We start from the raw sequence: 10,265 nt of genomic DNA on the forward strand, positions 1-10,265 counted from the left end.
TTCAAATTTTTTTTATATAAAATTTTTAGAAATGTCATTAAATAACTTTGAACTATTACAAACTTTTAAAATGCTTTGTGCTTTACTTAAATAAAGTTTATTAATTAATATAGTCATTACATTTTTATTTTTATTTTAATGTTTTTCATTAAAAAAAAAGTTACAAATGTACATACATATTAATATAGAATAAAGCCTTATTAAGGAATCAAAATCAATAAAACTTAAGGAAAATTCCAAATTCAATTTGTTTGATTCAAAAAATCTAAAAAAAACGTTTGATTTTTCATTTTTTATTCTAACAAAAGAACATCAAAAAATTGTTTTATTGGAAATATGAATATTTGAATGAAGCTCACCATCCAGATAAAAAATTATATTCATTAAGTACAGAAACTGAATATAACAGTTTTATGAGGAGAACCTTAGTTTAGATCGAAGAAAATTTAAATCTTCTGAGTTAGGTAATCAGATTAAAAAACTGCAGTTTATTTTTCATATTTTTTCTGTCTCAACCGCTTTACAGATTGAATCGATTGTCAAAATAATTCTTGCTTTTTAATTGTAATCATTATTACTCAGCCTTAAAAAAAAAATTTATCTTATCCGGTGACAGGAATATAAATTTACCAAATAACAATAATAAAATAAATAAGTATAAAATCCTACAGAATAGTCAGGGATAAAAATCACAAGTTAATATTACTTTGAGGCCAACATAAGTTTAAGATCATTTGCAGACTATTTGTTTAAAAGAGATAAGATAACCTTGTTTTAAATTACAACCAGAGCATTTAGACCATACGATAGTTCTAAACAGTAAACAGAAAAATAAGTTACAATGTAAAGATAGATTTTAGTTGTTTTAATGATTTAATTAACGAAAAAGATTCTAGTTCTATAAATAAATAAAGGCCTATATCCATAAAAAAAATAACATTAATGATGTTTTCATTATCAATAAACTGAATAAAGGAATTGAATATGCCAAAAATACTGCTAAGACTATTAAATTTCTGTAAAGCTAAGCCTTGGTCAGTTAAAAACATAACCCTACTTCTTTTTTTAACTAAGAAAGTGAATTAAATTAAAAGATAAATTATCCAGATGTCAATGTTTAAATAAGTATTACAAAAGATAAAACAAACTTAATACTTAAAATTTTTAGAACAGATTAAACAATAAACTGCGTATACAGAAAATATAAAATCAAAATGCTAAAGAATAAGGGTATGACAGATGAGCAGAGATAGTTATGAATCACCTAGTGAATTTTTTATTAGAGTTGGCAATAAAATAGATATACACTGAATGCAATATTGACATTAGTAATTAAGCGACAGAAATAATCCTTTATATATAATTAGATAAAACAATAAACTGTGAGCACACAAGTAGGCGCAATATAAAAAGTATTATTTTTCCTTAAAAGATCATAGAGTTGGTTGTTGATGTGGGGAAAGCAATATAGCTTTGGTAAATATCTTTTATTTAAATAGCGATTTATCAATTTTAATACTATTCAATAAAACAACAACTCACTTTAAAATGTAATTAGCGCTTATCGTACCAGGATAATGTGTTCTTAGCCAAATATTATAAAATGTATATAGTTAAGAATAAAACATTAGTAACTTGTTATAACATCAGTACTATTTAATGAAGATGATTTGAGAACTGAAATACTTCCTGTGTTGTAGAGGGCATTATTTGCTTTCTCATGGCTCCAATTTAACAGTCTTGTGTTAATTACCATCTGGTGGTTCATAAGGTTGTGGTTGTCACTACTATTATAAATATATTTCTCTGACTGAAGATCTTTCTATGTCATATTTTAATATTAATAAACTATTTTGTTATAAATTAACATATTTACGTTAAATTATAATTTTTTTTAGGCTAATGATCTTCATTTTCGCTCAATGAATTATGTAACAGTTGATTTATCATACAACAATATTTCAGTGATTGATCTTCAGCCGATGGAATTACTGGCACTTGCACAATATGAATCGAATTCATCAACTTCACACCATTACAAAACATTAGATAATCATAGTGCTAGAATTAATCTGATTGGAAATCCATTATTATGTGACAGTAGAAATTATCACCTTAAAAAGTTTTTTGAGGGAACTCTAACACCAGAAGCTAATATTATTTGATTGATATCATTTCAAATAATCAAATAACATGTTCTGGACCAAAGCAATTAGAAGGTTTGTACTGGAATATGGTGCCATCAAAACTTCTAACATGTAAATTAAGTCAAAATAATAAACGAATCTAGTACTAAATGTCCAAAAGAATGGAAATGTTTCTACCGCCCGCAAGAGGAAGGATTGATTATCGATTGCACTGAACTAAGGATAAAAACTTTCCCCTCGAAACTTTCTTCTTGGAATATTACAATTCTACACTAAATCATATAAAAATGTTAATCATACTGAGCTATATTTAGCAAAAAATTATTTATCATCACTGCTACTAGAATTAGATGAAGGTTTCAAGTATATCACGACTTTACCACTTCCCTCAAATAACATTTCACAAATAACTTTGACCGGCTTATCGCCTAATATAACAGTAAGTATCAGAATAAATTATTTTAAGTATAGCCATAATGATTGCACATTTAATAATAAATATTTTATTTAATGATTTTCACACTTGTTGACTATAAAATACAGTAATTAGACAAATTGTACTAAAATTGGTGTTATAAAGGAAGAAGAGGAAGTTGAGGAGGATGAAATGGGAGAAACAATACTGAGATCTGAATTTAAGAGAGCATTAAAAGATTTAAATGGCAGAAAGGCTCCTGGAATAGACGGAATACCTGTAGAATTACTGCGCAGTGCAGGTGAGGAAGCGATTGATAGATTATACAAGCTGGTGTGTAATATTTATGAAAAAGTTCCGTCAGACCTCAAAAAAAGCGTTATAGTCATGATGCCAAAGAAAGCAGGGGCAGATAAATGTGAAGAATACAGAATACAGTTTAACTAATTAGTTTAACTAGTCATGCATCAAAAATCTTAACTAGAATTCTATACAGAAGAATTGAGAGGAGAGTGGAAGAAGGGTTAGGAGAAGACCAATTTGGTTTAAGGAAAAGTATAGGGACAAGGGAAGCAATTTTAGGCCTCAGATTAATAGTAGAAGAAAGATTAAAGAAAAACAAACCAACATACTTGGCGTTTATAGACCTAGAAAAAGCATGCGATAACGTAGACTGGAATAAAATGTTCAGCATTTTAAAAAAATTATGGTTCAAATACAGGGATAGAAGAACAATTGCTAGCATGTACAGGAACCAAACAGCAACAGTTACCAATTGAAGAACATAAGAAAGAAGCCGTAATAAGAAAGGGAGTCCGACAAGGATGTTCCCTGTCCCCGTTACTTTTTAATCTTTACATGGAACTAGCAGTTCATGATGTTAAAGAACAATTTAGATTCAGAGTAACAGTACAAGGTGAAAAGATAAAGATGCTGCGATTTGCTGATGATATAGTAATTCTAGCCGAGAGTAAAAAGAAGAAAAAGAAGAAACAATGTACGGCATAGATGAAGTCCTACGCAACAACTATTGCGTGAAAATAAACAAATACAAAACAAACGTAATGAAATGTATTAGAAATAACAAAGATGTACCAATGAATGTGAAAATAGGAGGAGAAAAGATTATGGAGGTAGAAGAATTTTGTTATTTGGGAAGGAGAATTACTAAAGATGGACGAAGCAGGAGCGATATAAAAGGCGAAATAGCACAAGCGAAACGAGCCTTCAGTCAGAAATATAATTTGTTAACATCAAAAATTAATTTAAATGTCAGGAAAAAATTTTTGAAAGTGTATGTTTGGAGTGTCGCTTTATATGGAAGTGAAGCTTGGACAATCGGAATATCTTAGAAGAAAAGATTAGAAGCTTTTGAAATGCGGTGCTATAGGAGAATGTTAAAAATCAGATGGGTGGATAAAGTGACAAATGAAGAGGTATTGCGGCAAATAGATGAAGAAAGAAGCATTTGGAAAAATATAGTTAAAAGAAGAGACAGACTTATAGGCCACATACTAACGCATCCTGGAATAGTTGCTTTAATATTGGAAGGACAGGTAGAAGGAAAAAATTGTGTAGGCAGGCCACGTTTGGAATACGTAAACAAATTGTTAGGGATGTAGGATGTAGGGGGTATACTGAAATGAAACGATTAGCACTAGATAGGGAATCTTGGAGAGCCGCATAAAACCAGTCAAATGACTGAAGACAAAAAAAAAAATGGTATAAAACTACGTTTCTAAAAAAGTTAAGAAAAAAACTTGTCTAAGAAAAACGAAATACTTGTCTTCACTCCAAATAAAAGGCAATGTGAGAATCATAAAATTAAATTTTGAATAATTAAAAGCAACTAAGTTGAGAGAAATTAGAAATTTTGTATAAAATGAAAGCTGTTTAGAAAGAAAATAACATTTACACTTGTTGGTTATGCTTCCACCAATTAGATAATTCAATTACTTCCCGTTTAGCTCAACAATATAATATTTTAATACAATACAATATAATTTTAATATTTATTGAAAATATAAAAAAATTTGGCCAAACATGAATTGTAATTAAATTTTAACGCAAGAAAAATTCACACTATAAAAATTTATATAGGTAAAGTATATGGTGATAAGAATATTTATAAATAAAATGTGAGAATTAATAAAACATATTCAATAAAGCTACACTGAAATTTATCAGACTGAAAAGAGATTGTTTTGAATGATCTTTTCTTGTATTAAAGAACTGAAGCAAGAAATCAACACTGAAATTTTGTAAGGTTAGACAAATCATTACTGATGAAATATGAAGGTCATCTCATTCATTAGATTTCAAAATTTCACATATACATAATTTTTATTGAACATTATCGGTACAATAAGTTTTGTATGATGACTTTCCCTGATCAATGAATGAGGAAAACAAAGGGTGGATTAGCCTTGACATTTCTTGACTGATATAACCAAGAGGGAATAAATTTCTTAATCGTACTGTCGGTGGTAATCGACACAGATTTGTCATAAAACTTCTGAAAATAAACACTGGATATTGAATATGTATCATTCAGCTACTTCAAAACCAAACATTAAGGTAAATTTACACAAAAAAAAAATTATAATGGATATTTTCTGAGGCCAGAAATGTAAGAAGTCTTTCCTGAAACTATCACAATAATTACAGTTACTAAAAATACTTAATAAAAACAAAACTTTATTTGAAAACAGAATGTGATGAAATAGAGAAAGATGGTAACAGGGGATGTTTTTTCATAGTTTGATCTGATTTACATAAAACTTGATCAAAATATTGCATATGAGAACAGAATCGACTCATCAGTATAAAATTCAGGTGACGATAATGCCGAAGCATTTTTCACCCAGAAAAAAGTCAAATAAAAAAATAACCATTATAAAATGAAGTAGAGTCAGTTATAGTCTCTAAACATTAAGAACCAATAGATTTGGGATCGTATCACCATATCAGTAATTAAAAATTACACAAATTCATAATGAACCCTTATATTTAATAAATATTTCCTTTAGTCTGGAGAAATATTTTATAACAGTATATTGAAATTTACTGAATTTCATGAAAATGTACTTAAAATAAAAATTGAATTCTTACATTAGTTAATGTAGGAAATCAAAGGTACTGGACTAAAACTTCAAATTAAGAAAAGACACCATCATTTTTACTGGACTGAATAAATTAACTGCAATTATTTACTCGGGTATAAGTTGGAATAAGATTATGTAAAAAAAAAAAACTAGCTGGTCAGGGCTCACTTTTCTTACCCAATCGTCTAGCCAGGACCCCCAATGTGCTTCGATATCCTCATGCTTGCGAGAATAATACTGATAAATAAAACTTAAACCTCGTTCAGTTTACAAAAAAATATCATTATATGGTAGGTAAATTTCTTCAAAGCACAGTTTAGTCAGTACAGGACCCAAAACTCTGAGCGATTTGAAGAGTGTGGGTTTCAAAATAGTCAGCCTTCATCTTAAAAATAGTAGTTATATCCATCCATATTTAGTCTGGTTCTTAGTATTACCCTACAAACACCACTAGGAGGTTATCATATTTTGTTTCTTATTTTTCTTAAGTGTTTTTTGGCCAAGTAAATGGAGGCAGGTGCAGCCAGCTGGGTCGCACTACAGTAACCGTGGCTATTGGTTGAGCTACCAATAGTACACGAACAAATCCCTTAAAAAATCAAAAATAAAAAAAACACCAAAAATGATCTTTAGAAATTATCTGAAGAATAATTGCAAGCCCAAATCTACTATTATAATATATTGTCTAATCAGAAATGGGAAAAATTTGGAATCATTTTTCAAAATTTTTTAACTTTCTTCATCCCTTTGCAAAAAATCTAAAAATTGGTTTTTAGATATTCACATGAAGATTATTACACACACACACATAAGTTCACGTGCCAAAAATCAAGTTGATATCTTCATTTGTTACTGAGAAATTAAAAAAATAGTAAAAATTTCATTGTACTCCATTTTAACCCTTTAAACCCAGAATTTAAAAAAATCCTTTCTTAATGTGCACTTACACAGTATAAAAAAAACTTGAATACAATTTTTCATTAATTTATCTTCACTAGTTTTTGTTGGGCATTGATAAATCAGTTATCAGTCAAGTCAGTCAATCACGACAAGCTGCTTTATAGGTACAGTTTTTCAAAATTTATAGCTGGCTTAGACATGAACCCCAAGCCTATGGCACATATGGAGAGTTCAAATAGAAACATACACTGCCTAGAAATATCTCTTTTCCAAAGAAATTTAACAAGGCAGCAAAATACACCGGTTTAAAGTATAAAGATGATTTCATAAAAGGTTGAGATCCTAATTTATCCCCACCGGTAAACATTTTTATCGAGTACACAATCAATTATACAAAATGGTTAGCCAAAATCAGCAGAAATCATAAGTCAGTGCACGCATAGGAAGTTTTATAAATGTAAAATGATTTTACATTAGTAAAACGTAGAATCTCCTAAAATGGTCACAAACTGACCACTAAAAACCGAACTTTAATGTCCTTTGTGGATGACTTCTAGTAAGTATATGTTTTTTTTTTATAAAGAATAATTTTAAAAATTATTTAAAAATCACAAAATATATCTTTTGAAAATAACTAAGATTTATAGCGATATATAATTCATTTGATTAACTTAATTTTTATTAAATGACTTCTTAATTTACAAGATTTTTTCTGTCTTAATATCTTTTAAATATGATTATTAATCTGTCTATTGTTTTTATATTTCAGATCGACAATCTGAATAATGTAACTTGCTTGGGAGGAAAATCTATATCAGAATTAACAGTAAATGAAATTTGTCCCACATCTACAGCAGGCGTAATAATTATTATTAGCATTCTTGGGCTCATAGTAGGTCTTCTTATAGCTCTCTACTATCGATATAATCAAGAAATAAAAGTTTGGCTTTATGCACATCAGATGTTTCTTTGGCTTGTTACTGAAGATGAACTAGATCGTGATAAGCTGTATGATGGTTTCATAAGTTATTCTCACCGAGATGAAGATTTTGCGATAAAACATTTGGTTCCAGGGCTGGAGAATGGCACCCCTAAATTTAAGTTACATTTACATTATAGAGATTGGATTATAGGTGATTATATACCAAGTCAAATAGCACGGTCAGTTGAATATTCACGTAGAACTATTGTTGTGTTGTCACCTAACTTTCTAGAAAGTGTTTGGGGGAAAATGGAATTCAAAACAGCACATTCCCAAGCGTTGAGTATGGGAAGAGCAAGAGTAATTGTCATACTTTACGGTGATGTTGGCCCGGCTGATAATTTAGATCCTGAACTTAAAGCATATGTATCAATGAGCACATACCTAAAATGGGGTGACCTTGGTTTTGGGATAAGCTTCGATTTACTTTACCTCATCCTACCGACTTATCAAAAGGAATATACCACCTCTTTTCCAAAGAAATTTAACAAGGCAGCAAAATATACCGGTACTAAGTATCGATAAAGATGATCTCATAAAAGATTCAGTTCCTAATTCATCCCCACCAGCAAACAGTTTCATTGACCAAACACCATCGTTTAAACAAAATGGTCAGAAATCATAAGTCAGTGCGCATAGTATTTAGTGTTTAGGTACCATAATTCTCAAATAAATTAAAAATAAGTAACGTACATCATTTAGAGAATGTTGCTCATATAGAGTTTAAAATCTAAGATAGGAATTAGATTAAACAACTTTTTAAGTTTTATTTATAGATGAACCTTAGGAATTTTAGATTTAATCATTTGTACAAATATAAACAAAAATAAAAGAAAGAAAAATTTTACTTAATGTTAGTTAGATCTAATTTATTACATATGTATAGTAATTTATTATTTAGTTCTGCAAGTCATAATTTTTTATATGATATATTTATGATAAGCCACGTTTTTAGTATAGGCATAAAGTATACTTTTTTAAATTTTATATTGTCAATCTGCTAATGGATAAATTAAACCTGACTATAAGTTAAAAATATGAGATATATTCTTGTAATTTGCAACTAAAATTTATTTTAAGACTGATTTTAAAATAATAATTGTCTATGTAAGTAATAAAATACGATAAGCTCATTTTAGAACTTAAATGATACATAATTGTAAAATTTCTAATAAAATTGCTATCAATATTTCATTTTTTATTCTTTAATCAATTATTACAAGCCATAGAGAAAGGGTGACATAAAGCAGAAAAATTAACCTTGTAAAACTAATGCTGACTCCAAATATCTGGGATCATTTGCTTAGCAGAAATAAAATATTACAACCTTTATGTATCTGATTTATCAAACTATGAGTCCTGGGGCAGCACCCAGAAAAAATATTATTTTATCCCAGAAATCTCATTTCTTAATACTTAGATATTTCTTCTATTTAGGTAAAGAAAACAACACATCTTTGGCAAAAAATTAATTACAAACTTAAGTAGTTGAAAAACTAAGCTTTTTTTCAAGTTTAATCCTGTCACAATTAACTAATTTCCATTGAACTGAATTCAAACATGTAATGTTTGAATATGTTTGTATAACAGGAAATTTAATTAAACATAATAATTAAATACTTTACTTACCAATCAAGTTAAACATTTGTATGTTTATATGTGAAATGTTTAAATACTTAATTAACACTGATACTATTATTATTATTAGTAATAGTATTTTAATTAGTTGATTGATATTAATTATCAGTAATAACTGTTACTTCTAGAAACAAATATGTGGCGGCCATTTAAAACTATCATTATTTTATATCTAAGAGCCCCTATTAATTAAATAATGCAATTATTCCTCACCATCATGTCTAAAAATCACACATCATTGTACTTTAAAGTACTCTTGCTTTATTAATACATAAGGAAATATGAATCTTTCAGTATCCACAGTGTATTCAGTTGAGGATAATGTAGCGGTTTGTTACATGAAGGTCACTAAGTGTAAAATAACTCATATTCTCTGACATCTTACTTGGGAGTATTGTACTGCAAATACTGCAGAATTACATACATTAAATCATTTATTTTCTGGAGAGCAGGAAATTCCTAATTTGTTTCTAGGAAACATCCTGAGGTCAATACTGCCTCTATTCAAATGCAGGCATGGAGGTTTCTGAAACCTGTGAAGATCTTAAAAAGCTTTTTCTCAATTTGAAGCCGGATAAGATAGGAATGGTTGATATGAATGAGAATATGAGAATGCTCGGTATCTTCACATTACTTACTACTATATGATAAATTTAATTCTAGAATATTACAATAATAAACATTTAACCCTTTTTTTAACATTGCACAAGAACATGCAACAACAATGTCAGCAACAACCTCAATAAATTTAAGGAAATAAAATAAAAAAAATTTTAGCAATATTAATGATTGTTTTTTTTTAAAGAAAATAGCTCTCTAATCTGAGTTACTGTTAATGAAATATTGATACATCACATAGCATCATAAAGTGTTATATAATTCATATTAATTTATTTTGAGTTAAATACACATTAAATATTTAACCCTTCGGGCTAGTCTAGCGGTTAGCTTGTCGCAAATCAGTTATTTAACAGCTGACTTTTTAAAGTTGATGGTTCTGAGGTTCAAATTCTGGTAAAAGATAGTTGATTTTATGTGAAGTTGAATATTAGACAGCAGATACTGGTGCACTTTAGTGG

General features: G+C 28.7%; 1 pseudogene; it reads left to right on the forward strand.

The window, feature by feature from the left end:
- Positions 1 to 2,233: 2,233 nt before the first annotated feature.
- On the forward strand, positions 2,234 to 8,295 carry LOC142320772 (protein toll-like; annotated as a pseudogene).
- The last annotated feature ends 1,970 nt before the right edge of the window (positions 8,296 to 10,265 follow it).

The sequence above is a fragment of the Lycorma delicatula genome, chromosome 3 (genome assembly GCF_047948215.1).
Source record: "Lycorma delicatula isolate Av1 chromosome 3, ASM4794821v1, whole genome shotgun sequence".
Classification (NCBI taxonomy): domain Eukaryota; kingdom Metazoa; phylum Arthropoda; class Insecta; order Hemiptera; family Fulgoridae; genus Lycorma; species Lycorma delicatula.